Source organism: Aulostomus chinensis, chromosome 18 (genome assembly GCF_037954235.1).
Source record: "Aulostomus chinensis isolate RoL2024-O1b breed Wild chromosome 18, RoL_Achi_v1.0, whole genome shotgun sequence".
NCBI lineage: Eukaryota > Metazoa > Chordata > Actinopteri > Syngnathiformes > Aulostomidae > Aulostomus > Aulostomus chinensis.
In genome coordinates, this window is record NC_141337.1 from 22,035,861 (window position 1) to 22,050,060 (window position 14,200).

Consider the following 14,200-nt stretch of genomic DNA (forward strand, 5'->3'; position numbering starts at 1 on the left):
TGCTTCATGCAAAAGACTGCTGAAGTGCAGGGGGTGAGGGGCTGACAGCCGCAGCCTCGCCTCAGCGCGGGAGGAGGAGTCTGTCCTGTTCACACAGCAGTGCAGTGACTTCTATTCTTGACATTAGGTTTCATGTCCGCTGCACTGCTGCAGTCTGACCACCACAACTCCACCTGATGTTTGCACAAAAATGTTTCTGTTTCTTTCTTGATGCTGCTTCATTTCAGCAGAGCATCTCTCCCCAGAACTGGGAGATTTATTTCTGGTTGCCAGGTAAATTTACAAAATTTCTTCCAAGGTTTTTTTTTTTTTTTTTTTTAAATTTTGATTCCTACCAGCAGCAAACCTTTTCAGCCACATGGGGGCGCTTGTTCGTTTTCTAATCTACAAGTTCAACAGGTCCAGGCAATGAGACCTATTCATTAAATGTTCTGACAAATAAATGTGTTGTTGCACACTGGAGGACAGGCGAGAGGCAGCCTGGCGCTTGTCTCTAACTCCTTAATCACTCGTCTTTGCTCTCCGTCTGTGAGACTGAATTGAGGACTTAGAAAGTCCTGACGAGGGTGAGAACAAACATGGTCAAAAGGAAACGAGGTGAGAGAGGCGGAATGTGCTGAATGAGGTCTGAGACGTGAGAGAGCTGACGGGTGAATGGGCGGACCGATCAACACTTAGGACCAAATCACGTGACTTTGACTCGTTTCATCGTTCCAAAAAGTTCCGGAATCATTTAATATTTATATTTGATCTTAACAAATATACACTACAAAATACACAAAGGGCATAACAATATAAAAAAAAAAAACAGGCACCATGATTGTGATAGAATGTTCCAAGTTGTGTTTTTAAATACGTGTTACATCCTATACACATTCCTAGTTCGCTTGTTCTTGTTTTCTCAGGATATTCGGATGAAGCAAAAGTCTTGAGTTTGAAAATCCAGCTGTTTACGTGCATCACTCATCCACATCAAATATGATTTTTTTTAAAATGATTTTTAGACACAAGTCGTGATACAAAGGACAGTAAAACACAGGATGAAACTCATTTTAAATAATCATTCAGACCTCAGTCGTTAAATATCCTCTCCTCCTCTGGGACTCCTCAGTAACCTGTTAATTTGATTTAGAAAATGAGTTTCTGACTCGGGGCGGCCCGGTGGAGCAGTGGTCCTCACTGTGGCCCCCCAGCTAGAAGGTTGTGGGTGGAGCCCCGGCTGCAGCACGGGGTCTTTCTGGGTGAGTCTCCATGTTCTCCCTGTTCCTGCTGGGTTCTCTCTGGTACTCCAGCTTCCTCCACAGTCCAAAGACATCAAGAGGGACCAGGTTAATCCAGACTCTAAATTGACCGTAGGTGTGGCTGGGAGAGCCAATGGTTGTCTGTCTCTATGTGTTGGCCCTGCCATGGACTGGTGACCTGTCCAGGGGGAATGCTGCTGGGATAGACTCCATCCCCCCCACCCTGAACAGGAGAAGAGGGAGAACATGGAGGGATGGAGTTTGTGATTCACCAACAAATCACCTCCTCCAATTACGTTGATGTGGCAGCAGAAACGATCAGGAGAGTTCATTCATGCACATTAATCTTTTGAATTGTTGATGAGGACTGTGATGGTTTGGCTTTTTATTAATTACATGCCCGATCGTAATCATATACTTTACAGGTATGTAAAGTCTTCTTTGAGTATTTGATGGAAAGTGCCATATATTACTTGTATTATTCTGAGCCTTCCTCTCCTCTTGGGGGCGCTGCAGCCCTGATAATTCAGTCATTAGTATTCAATGTAACCGGGGTCCTGGGAGCTGCTAGGTGATGTCAGAGCTAATCAGATGTGGTGAGATGCACTTCTCCCATCTTGCAAAAGTTGTGTTACATGTTTGAGAGTCAGGTGGAATGAGTATATAAGAGTGTGTGTGTGTGTGTGTGTGTGTGTGTGTGTGTGTGTGTGAAGCCTCCCACATGTTCTTTAACACACACAGAGCTGAAAGAGCTTGTCAAGGCTTTCTTCATTAATGTCAGAAACTGGTGACTACAGCCTGGTGTGTGTGTGTGTGTGTGTGTGTGTGTGTGTGTGTGTGTGCGTGCACTCCTCCCCTATCTGACATTTTTGATTTCTCCTGTGACTCACCGGGGGCTGACTCACCACTGCTCCTTTAGCTATGATGTGTGTGTGTGTGTGTGTGTGTGTGTGTGTGTGTGTGTGTGTGTGTGAGTCTGTGTGTGTGTTTAGGATGGTTTTTGTTACCTATTGATGACTTTTTCTGGCCTTATCAGGATTCCTAGTCCTCATGGGGACCACAGACTGGTCCTGATGCAGCAAAAGGGAAATTTCTCATTTCCTGGTTAGGGTTAGGGTTGGACTGAGTTTAAGCCAAGGCTAGAGATGAACTGTGGTTAGGTTAAGGTTAGGGTTGGACTGAGTTTAAGCCAAGGCTAGAGATGAACTGTGGTTAGGTTAAGGTTAGGGTTGAACTGAGTTTAGGCCAAGGCTAGAGATGAACTGTGGTTAGGTTAAGGTTAGGGTTGGACTGAGTTTAAGCCAAGGCTAGAGATGAACTGTGGTTAGGTTAAGGTTAGGGTTGGACTGAGTTTAGGCCAAGGCTAGAGATGAACTGTGGTTAGGTTAAGGTTAGTGCTGAACTGAGTTTAGGCCAAGGCTAGAGATGAACAGTGGTTAGGTTTAGGTTAGTGCTGAACTGAGGTTAGGTTAAGGTTAGGGTTGGACTGAGTTTAGGCCAAGGCTAGAGATGAACTGTGGTTAGGTTAAGGTTAGGGTTGAACTGAGTTTAGGCCAAGGCTAGAGATGAACAGTGGTTAGGTTTAGGTTAGTGCTGAACTGAGGTTAGGTTCGGGCATTATTTGGTTAGGCTTAGAATTAGTGCTGACCATACAAATGGCAGTCACTGTAAGGTCCTGACAAGGATAGCTCCGCAAACCTGTGTGTGTGTGTGTGTGTGTGTGTGTGTGTGTCTGTTTAGGACGGTTTTTGTTACTTATTGATTACTTTTTCTGGCCTTATCAGGATTCCTAGTCCTCATGGGGACCACAGACTGGTCCTGATGCAGCAAAAGGGAAATTTCTCATTTCCTGGTTAGGGTTAGGGTTGAACTGAGTTTAGGCCAAGGCTAGAGATGAGCTGTGGTTAGGTTTAGGTTAAGGTTGGACTGAGTTTAGGCCAAGGCTAGAGATGAGCTGTGGTTAGGTTTAGGTTAGTGCTGAACTGAGGTTAGGTTCGGGCATCATTTGGTTAGGCTTAGAATTAGTGCTGACCATACAAATGGCAGTCACTGTAAGGTCCTGACAAGGATAGCTCCGCAAACCTGTGTGTGTGTGTGTGTGTGTGTGTGTGTGTGTGTGTGTGTGTGTGCGCGTGTGTGTGTGTGTGTGTGTGCAGCTGCACTATGTGTGCTACATATAGACATTCAATAACTTGTAATGGCACCAGTGGGCCCATCTTTCCCACGTCCCCTCCAGTGTAATCAGGAGGTGTCTCTGCAGTATGACTGGACACATTTCTACCTGTGTGGGATCGCTCCTGTGACGGCTCTGTTCGCCTGTGATTCTATGCCCACTCACTGATGCATTCAGGACTCAACAGCAAGGATGTGAGGAGAAATGTGAATTTACTTGTGTCCACGCTATCGTTATCTAGAACTATTTGCCTCTGGTGATGTGCCAGAAGCTTTGATGAGTGTGGGTCAGAGCCATGGAGGCACCTTAATGTCAATAAATCCTTCAAGACTTCATGACTCAGAAAGTTATGGAGGAGTTAGGATGATGCGGCCACAATGAGTATTTTTCTTTAAAGAACATTTTACCTGGTTTTTATTTACTCAAGTTATACTCAAGACACAGAAAATGCAGTAATGTGACATTCATGACCAGTGGGATATTCTCATTTTCAAAGAACTCCATGGAAGTTTGCCATGCTTTGATTCGTTCCTCCGTCAAAGCTTGTCGTTCTCTCAAAAGCGAGACACGTGACTCACGAGATCAGACAGCACATTCGCATGTATACCCAAAAGAGAGCAAACATTCTCCTCAAGATGTCTGATGGCTGTTACGCTACCCCATGGTACAGTACGGTACGGACGAGTCCCTATGGACAGATGATACCGATATGATGTGGTACGGGGCAGTATTATAGGATGTGATACAGATCTGATACAATGTGGTACAATGTGATACAGTTACCATATGATATGGGGTGTTATGATGCGATACGGTACAATGTGGTGCCATGTGGTACAGCACCATACAATAAGGATACAATATGATAGGGTACAGTAAGATGCAAAACGCCACACTACTATTTGATAAATTATGACCCGATACAACATGTAATACTTAACTAATCCCCAAGAGGGAGAACTGAGAGCCACCGTGTAGATGACACCAACAACAGAACAGCGTCAGAAGCGGAGCACATCTCAAGGTCGTACAAGAAAGGAAAATCACGGCAAGCAGGCGGCCATTCACACTGATGAATTCCTCCAACATCAGCGTGTTCATAGGCGGACATGTCGTCATCCCAGTCTCCTGTTGCACAGCATCTTAGTCATAATTCTAACACATCACAACATATTCATGAACAAAATCTCACTTAGCAACAGCGCTTCAGAAAAAAAAAATCTCCCCTGCAGCAGGTACAAAGGGCCACCCAAAGAAGCTCTTCAGCTGATGGAAACACGGCGGCCCGTGATGCTCTGGAGTTTCCCGCCTGCTCTTTGCTCTCAGGTCATGTCTTGCAAGTCAGTGGTTCAGCCAAAAATAGATATCGCACTTAATCAAGTTCCTGAATTTAAACCACAGCCAACAGAAAACAGCATGAAATAAGCTAAAATGCCCTGATTGATCACATGGAGTTGTCTGCCGATGTCAAAAGAGCGTCTAAACTGGGCCTTTAGATCGACGGCGCTCGCCAGTTGTCACTGCTGTAGGTGAGTTTAAGTCCAGCTCCTCTGTTTTCAACATCTCCTGAGAGAAACGCCAGCCTCTTAAGCCACTCGATGCTTTTGTTCGGTGCTGCACGGCTGCTGCTCAGCAGTGGGATTCAGAAGCTTTCAGATAAATGCAGCAAAAGGACTGAAGCGTTACATTGGGCTGTGGTGAAGACTGACTCAAAAGTCAGGGTTTGTAGAGCTGATGATGGGACGCAGAGTTGAAAAAGAGGAGAAAAATGTTCAAAAAGAGAAGGGAAGTCCTCCAAGAGGCTCTTGAGAAGGATGCAACTGATAGAAAGCCTGCAACTCCAGAACAGCTATCAACCATTGATGACGTGTGTTTCAATTGGGGCTGTCACTTTACCGCATTAATTAGATTAATTAATTGCACCGCAAATTAACGCGTTATAAAAATTAACGCAAGATTAATTATAGCACACTTGAGTGGAGATTCAATGTGAATTTTACCCAGAAACCAGCATTTTAAACTTGGCCCATTGAAGGACCCGTACTTGGCGGTGGCGCGTCACTTCACACACGCGTCGCTGGGCAAAACGCCTGTTTGAGGCTCCGCCTTAAGACGCCCTGACTGAGGTTTTAATTCAATCACCAATAAAAATGTGGATTTCAAATCGTCTCTTCTTAGTGTATTCATTTGATTATTCATGCACTACAATTTTGCAAAGTCCTAGAATTTAAATTCTTTATTTGGGGACCTTAAACAAATATGAGATCAAAATGCGATTAATTAATTACAAATCCTGTAATTAATTAGATTAATTCTTTTTAATCGCCTGAAAGCACAAGTTTTAACACATCAAGCAGAACTGACAAAAATGTCACATCAAGCCTGAAGGATGATTGGACTCACCTGGAAGTCTCCTACGTTTCATTCACCCAAACATTTCCACCAGTGACCAACCTGTGTGACAACTCCTCGCACACCTGGGAAACGTTGCCCGCCACAAACCCCAGGTGACTTTCTCCACACTTGCCTCAAATGACATTCACAGGTGAACTGGAAAGACTTTAGATGGTCAAAGGTCGCCGTCACCTCACATGAACGCAATACCTCGGGATGGCGTGCGATGTGGGAATGTCTTCAAATAAAGTACCAACACACAACCTGAAGAGGCGGCGCAGGTTAAAGGTCAAGGTCACCGCAAACAACGCTAATGATTTTTTTTCTAAATTTTTAATGTTTTGGCATCTCTTACATGGTCGCGGTGTCTTACGTTCTTGTTGTGATTTGCCTACAAGTAAAAATTTAAAAAAAATTGCAATTCATGATTTTATCATTATCATTGTATAAAGTTAACAGCAGAGATCCACAACAATGCGCCGGAAGAGAACAAAACGAGCCGAGCGCCACTGCACGTTCAGGTGTCAGGGGAGCTGAGGTGAGCACCAACGCCGCTGGTCGTTTGTGTGTCTGTTGCTCCTTCAACAGAATCAACAGAGCAGGTTAAGAATTGCTAATCTGTGAGCGCCGTGTTAGCGTGGCTGTGATGAAGGCTTTGATTGTCTCTACTCTCCGTGTCTTCGAGCGTTCAACCGTGAGGCCCTTTGGGCTGCTGGTACCAAATGTCTTGGAGGAAGTGCGTTTGCCTTGTGCTGCAACTGAAGGGTAACGGGATGCCGGAGGACGACCTTTGCCCCTCACCTCAGTCAACCAATCAATAGCCCTCAGTTCCGAAGAGCCCCACCAATCAGCGATGTCCTTTAAAAATACCCACGAGGCACCTGTGGAGTAGTCTGACTGAGGACAGCATCTCCATGGCAACAACATCATTACCAGAATAGCTCTTTCTTTCTCTCTATTTCTGTCTCCCTCTCTCTCCCCGCCACCTCCATCATTCTCTCTCTATTCTATATATTTCTGCTCTGCTGTTTCTCCACTCTCTCCTGTCCCTCTTTCATCCTTTCACCCCAATCCTTCAATCCTCCTTACTCCAGCCTCTCTTGCCCTTCGTCTTCTCTCTTTCCTACCTTCTCCTCCCTCTTTTTTTTAAGTCCCTCCAACTATATCTGCGTCTGTGCAGGAGTGAAAATATTTATAGTATCAACTATGATTCCTCCTCTCCTCTTGTCTTGAGTTGCAGAGTGCAAGATGAGCATAATGTCCTGCCTTTTGTCCAATCTTAAATGTTGCATCTGTTCATTCTAGCTGATCTTCACCTGCTCACAATGACTCAGAGAGCAAGATTCATCATCATTCCAAGGACGGGAATCTGAGATTTGTGGGTCATTCAAAAAAAATAAATAAATGGCAGAATTAAAGCAGATCCTACTTTGGATGTTTTGATCATATACATATTGTTGTATAGTTGCATGAGCATGATGCCACATAAATGCACTAATCTAATCCCTGGATTTGGTCACACAGCACTGCTGCCTAGGTATGTAGCCTACCTATCTGATTATTCAGATCCCAGAGCTGCAGCAGGAAAAAAAACACATACACAAAAAACCCCAACAGAAACAGAAAAAAACAACTAAATACACAAATCTGTATTCCAACTTTAAATCTATTACTTTTCAGGACAATTTTATAATTGTACCTGTGTCTCAAGCTACGCTCCTTCACGTGCTAAAGACATGGTAACGGAAAACAACACCATGCAAGTGGAACTTAAATATATTTCATCCACTGCTCAGGTTGAACTAGACGCACTTGTGCTGCACAACTGATCGGGACGCGTCCGACTCGCTCCTCGCTCCAGTCAACAGCTCCATTGTGTCACAGTTTGAGTGCGCTGGGACACCATTTGAGTAGGAAACATGGGAAAGTCAGCTGAAGTAGGCGAGACAAGCTGCTGCCTGTCTCTCCCTGCCCGTCTGTCGCTGTCCTGTCTGTGTCTCTGTCCATTGGTTTCTATTGAGTCTATTTTTAGCCCTCGCAGACTGGTCACGTGGCATGAGGAGGACGTCAATAATGTTGTTGTTGGTGGTAGAGGGAAGGAGAGAGAGAGAGAGAGAGAGAGAGAGAGAGAGAGAGAGAGAGAGCTGGCAGACTGTAAATATGGAGGAGGTGAAGCGGTAGGAGGCGAGACGCTTCGTGAATTTACACGTTTTTCATGAGACGTTCAAGTGCCGAGGAGCTCCACGGAGGGACACGCCGAGCCTCTTCGCAAGCTAAAGCCGCGAAGAAGAGACCTCCGCACTAATAACGCGTTCCAGGAGGACCCACCAACATCCACGGTAACCGCGGAGTGAGTGAGAGAGTGAGTGCGTGCGTGCGTGCTTGGGCGCGCGCATGTGCGTGCGTGACCGTCCAGGACAGATATACGTACCGACAGGTAGTTAAAGCTGTCTTTTCTTGGCTGCGGTGTGAGAGGTGAACTGTTGGCTAAGCCACTTGAGTTGTGCGGTTCCCCCGGTAGCTACAGCCACAGCCACAGCCACAGCTACAGCTACAGCTAGCTTACAGGACTCGAGCTGACACCTGACAAACACAACAGCTAACTAGCCACCAAACAGGTAGCCAGACCAGTAACACACATTTGCCCTCACGCAGGAGCTTGTGTTCCAGCGGTTGTTGCTCAGGAGGACAAACGATAGCTCCTGGCTAGCTTGAGTAAAACTTTGAGTTTATAACCTGCTGTAAAGTTGACCTGCCGCGGATTACAGTCCAACCCTGAAGCTATCAGAGAGAGAGGGAGAGAGGCTGCGCTGCACTCATCGTCGGTGGATGACTAGATACCAGTACTTCTAGTCCCACTAGATGCCAGTACTTCTAGTGCCACTAGATGCCAGTACTTCTAGTCCCACTAGATACCAGTACTTCTAGTGCCACTAGATACCAGTACTTCTAGTCCCACTAGATGCCAGTACTTCTAGTCCCACTAGATACCAGTACTTCTAGTGCCACTAGATACCAGTACTTCTAGTCCCACTAGATACCAGTACTTCTAGTCCCACTAGATACCAGTACTTCTAGTGCCACTAGATGCCAGTACTTCTAGTCCCACTAGATGCCAGTACTTCTAGTCCCACTAGATGCCAGTACTTCTAGTGCCACTAGATACCAGTACTTCTAGTCCCACTAGATACCAGTACTTCTAGTCCCACTAGATGCCAGTACTTCTAGTGCCACTAGATGCCAGTACTTCTAGTCCCACTAGATGCCAGTACTTCTAGTCCCACTAGATGCCAGTACTTCTAGTGCCACTAGATACCAGTACTTCTAGTCCCACTAGATACCAGTACTTCTAGTGCCACTAGATACCAGTACTTCTAGTGCCACTAGATGCCAGTACTTCTAGTGCCACTAGATACCAGTACTTCTAGTCCCACTAGATGCCAGTACTTCTAGTGCCACTAGATACCAGTACTTCTAGTCCCACTAGATACCAGTACTTCTAGTCCCACTAGATACCAGTACTTCTAGTCCCACTAGATGCCAGTACTTCTAGTCCCACTAGATACCAGTACTTCTAGTGCCACTAGATACCAGTACTTCTAGTCCCACTAGATGCCAGTACTTCTAGTCCCACTAGATACCAGTACTTCTAGTGCCACTAGATACCAGTACTTCTAGTCCCACTAGATGCCAGTACTTCTAGTCCCACTAGATGCCAGTACTTCTAGTCCCACTAGATACCAGTACTTCTAGTGCCACTAGATACCAGTACTTCTAGTCCCACTAGATACCAGTACTTCTAGTCCCACTAGATACCAGTACTTCTAGTGCCACTAGATACCAGTACTTCTAGTCCCACTAGATGCCAGTACTTCTAGTCCCACTAGATACCAGTACTTCTAGTGCCACTAGATACCAGTACTTCTAGTCCCACTAGATGCCAGTACTTCTAGTCCCACTAGATGCCAGTACTTCTAGTGCCACTAGATACCAGTACTTCTAGTCCCACTAGATACCAGTACTTCTAGTGCCACTAGATACCAGTACTTCTAGTCCCACTAGATGCCAGTACTTCTAGTCCCACTAGATGCCAGTACTTCTAGTGCCACTAGATACCAGTACTTCTAGTCCCACTAGATACCAGTACTTCTAGTGCCACTAGATGCCAGTACTTCTAGTCCCACTAGATACCAGTACTTCTAGTGCCACTAGATACCAGTACTTCTAGTCCCACTAGATACCAGTACTTCTAGTCCCACTAGATACCAGTACTTCTAGTCCCACTAGATACCAGTACTTCTAGTCCCACTAGATACCAGTAAAGAGCACCTACTGAATAACCCAGTGATGAACTCCTACTTGTACAAGAACTCACTTTCTGTGCTCGGAAGGCTGTTATCATATCATCATCAGGCTGTTGTCAAGGAGGATTGTGCAATAAAACAGACGCAGCAACTGTATGTGTGTGTACTATATATGTGTGTGTGTGTGTGTGTGTGTGTGTGTGTATGTATGTATATATATATATATATATGAGTTATTTTTTATCATAAAGAGGATTTCTGTCTTTATTCAGAAGGGAGAATACTTAACAAAAACAAAATTGAAAAAGTATTCAATTAAAAAGCTAATTCTCTCCATTAAACATCGGTATCTGCCTTTAATTGCATCCCTGACTGTGACCCAGGTGCCATGGCAGCTACCATCTATCGTCTGTACAACTGTGCAGCTCTACAAATATCGGACTTTGAAATTTTGAATCCAATATTTCATTACATCGATATGATGATGTACTGATAATTTCAGCTCTGTTTTGATTGTGTACTGAAGACTGTGTGCAGTACCACGTTATTTATAGTTGCCTGTTGAGTCGTCATGTAATGTAATTAAATTGAGAGGTATTATATCATCAGTTCTTTGAATGAATAGGGCTCAACAATTTGGGAAAAAAAATATCAAATTTCAATTAGTTTGATGGTATTGTGATGTCATTCCTGGGTCATTCATCATCTTTTAATAGGAAAACCCTGGAATGATGACGGTGTGGTGTTCGCGAGGGTTCTGTGCTAAACACAGACGCTCTCTCAGTACTGGAGAACACGATCAGCGTGCTTGGGTATTTCTGCAGCTTGATAGTACTTCATTGAGAACAGAATTTTGATGCACACTGCGGTGTTTGCAAATATTGCACTTTGTTGTTGTGTGCTGCGTTTTTGCAGCTGTGATAAAATCCCGATGCTTTGTTCAGCATGGAGGCAAAATGATGATTCCACTGGATGATTGTGATGTTATCCTCTCCTGTCCAGCTACTCATTCATCCATCAATGAGGCTCTTTATCAGAACCTTACCCACTAAGCTCCCTGGCTTATGTGGCCACAGCTTTTAATTACTTAAATTCATTGCTCTCAGTTTAGAATTACACAGTTTTGCTTATTGTACTGTGACGCTCCTGCTGTCCGGCGCGTGACGTCTCTTTGGGTTGCCATTGGCGAAACTCCATCGAGTGAAGCGATGTCTCCGTCAAAAAAAAACAAAAAAAATTTTGTGCAGATGACAAAACATCCCATAATCTTTTTTTTTTTTTTTTTTTTTAATTTACTGGATGTTCAGAAAGTAAAAGTTGTTGGCTGTCAGTTTATGTGTGATTATCCTGAGGATCGTCTATATATAATATATAATTACATAAATGGAAAACAACAAGAATCTCGTAGGGAAGTGCAGGTGAAGAAGGAACCCCCGTCGCCAGACATGACGCCATCTGTTTCAGCGGATGTACACACAAGTGCACACGTTACTTCCACTTGAAAGGGGAGAACCAAGCAGTTGGAATAATTGGAGTGCCTGTGTAAGATAAGGTGATGAACAAATTCAGAAGTCAGATACGGACTTGAATGTTTATGAAACGATTAGCAACCTTCTTGGGCTTGTTTGTGTCTGAGTTTGTTTAATCTGAGGATGTCATGTCAAGAGCGGTGGCAGTAGACGCTCGAGCCTCAGCCTTCACCTCGTCAGTCTCTCCAAGGCAGTTCCCAGGCCCCGAAATAATAATAACTACTGCTTCTAGTACTACGACAACTGCTATTAATCACTCAACCAGCTCCTGTACCTGTCTGAAAGCCTCACTTCGTAAGGGGATCCAGCTCTCTTCCTTTTCTCACTCTTCACTCGGTTCCTCCTCCGCGTCCCTGTAATCAGGGCCTGATGCTCTCATAGGTGAACACGTAGGAGCACATGGAGACATTTAGGAATGCAGTGTTTACTTCATAAACGAGCGGGAAATATGAACAAGCATACCAATATGATTTATTAGCAAACACTGTACAAACGTGCGCTAAACGTGAACATTTCTGAATTTCAGTGTGTTGGACTCGTAAAACACCAAAATGCGCTGTGTCCCGCTCGCCTGGTTTGTTCACGTGCTCAGTTCGTGTTGCTGGAGTCCTTTTCCTCGCTGCCTGTTTCTGTCAGGTGCATGTGGGGGACGTGGTTACGTTGTCAGTTTCTGTCTGTTTTTGTGATAGAAGGCCTGCATATATAGTGGGTTTTGTTTTGTTGTGTAAATTGACTTTATTCCCGATGCCATATGTGTAGGGACTTCCTCTCTGGCTTGAACTGCTATGTGCAACTTCACATGCCTTCGGTCACAGATGGACTTGCTCTGTGTCCTCAGAGGAGCGCCCAGCTGCTCCTGGGATGCACCTGAGACGTGATGTCTCTGGTGGACACTCAGGTGTTGTCTACTGTGGCCTCCTTCAGCTCCTGGACCCGCTGGTGGACACATTTGCACTCACCTAGTTAGTCAGGGGTGTTTTTGAGCCCTGATCATGTCTGTTAGGTCAGGATGTCCATTATTGGAGTTGCTTGGGATGCATCATAATATTGACATGTCATTGTTATCAGCAGATATTCGTAATTTTAAAACCCCATCTGTACCTGTCCAGTAGCTGATGTTTGTATCGGTCCAGTTTTGCTCTGCTGTGTGTCGTCTTCATTTCACATCAGCAAGGATCAGGAAGGAATGAATAAATATTTGATTACTGGCTTCTCACCGTTCAGAGCTGCTGCATGATGCTGATTATGATAATCATTTTTACGTGCTATTTTTCCATACACCAGTCAGAACCAACATTGATTCCAGCTCATGTGTGCGTGTGGAACGCCTGGCATTTGAAATGATCGAGAGAAAACAGTGGGTACAACAGGCCACCTGAAGACAGAGTTCTGTAAATCTAACGAATATGATCTCAAGTTTGGTTTTTAAAAAAAAACTCAAATTCAGTTTCTGCTGTGCCTTTCCTGTCATGTATGTTTGTAATATTGATTTATTTTAATTTAGAGACTGTGTTACATAAAAGTTGGCCGCAGAACACACGTGTCGGGCCAGCCAGAGTAATGTGTCCCTCTGCTCCTCTGGCAGCCGCGCTGTCCTGGCCCAGGAGTCCAAGCGTAGCCTGAAAGATCATCTGCTGACAGACTTGGCTACAGGACGTTCTTGATCAGTTCGATAGCGAAGTCCAGCACTTCAGGTTTATGCCTCTCGCTGAGGCGCTTCGAGAATCAGAGTCGTCTATGTAAGTCAAACGTCTCACCTCTCACACCCTGAGCAGTTCCCATTCCACATCCACATATTTGGCGAACGTATGTGGAGCAAATACTCGGCCTCCTACTGCAAACTGCAGAAATATCCTGAGGTGGTACAGAATGGTGATGTGGAATTATGCCTCCGTCAGATCTATGTTTGCCCACCAGGCGAAGGCCAAACCTGTTCCAGCAGCTGTTTGAGTGTGAAGGTACAGAAGGCTTTCCAGGTGATGTAACCGAGGAGGCTGAGAATTGGTCTGATGCCCCCCGTTTTCTATGGAATCTCCCCATTGCCCCTGGCTGGGGTTAAAGGGTAAACTTGTGATGCCTCTTCGTGGAGGTGGGTAGGCAACTGCTTCTCTACTGCTTCTTGCCTTGACAGGGGTGGAAAGAGGCTGAAAGATGGATACTGACGGCATCACTGTCGGCTCTCTCCATGCGGGCTGGCTGCGGTCAGGTTGCCAGTGTAGGAGGGCATGCATTGTTCCCTTTTGCATTTTATTTGACGTTAAAAAGCTCCAGGTACATCAATACGCTTTTTTTGCAACGTGCCCAGAGCCAGTAAAGAGGATCGATATGCTTCTCTCCTCTGTGCATGCATTTTTGAAGATAGAGAGAGACGTATGTGAGCAGCTGAATGCTAGTTAGCTTAGCACAACGAATGGTAGACGATGGGCTGTGTACAAATGATCAGTTCTGCCAGCTCAGCAAAAACCTGCATTTCCTCATGTGTGCACGATCAGATTCAGTATCGTGTTTTTTCATCCCTCTCTTTCAAAGTCAGCCATGATTGGTAGCAGCTAAGGATGG

General features: G+C 45.0%; 1 protein-coding gene across 2 annotated transcripts in view; it reads left to right on the forward strand.

Annotated features, from left to right (window-relative positions):
- The first annotated feature begins 7,915 nt into the window (after positions 1-7,915).
- The window catches only part of hdac5 (histone deacetylase 5), a 61,471-nt gene continuing 55,186 nt past the window's right edge, over positions 7,916-14,200 (forward strand). The window contains exons 1-2 of one of the 2 annotated variants that reach the window (XM_086183927.1): positions 7,916-8,147; positions 13,227-13,380. The gene's annotated coding sequence lies outside the window, so the exon portion shown is untranslated. The remainder of the gene's footprint in view (positions 8,148-13,226; positions 13,381-14,200) is intronic. The other variant, XM_086183926.1, reaches the window with a different exon arrangement.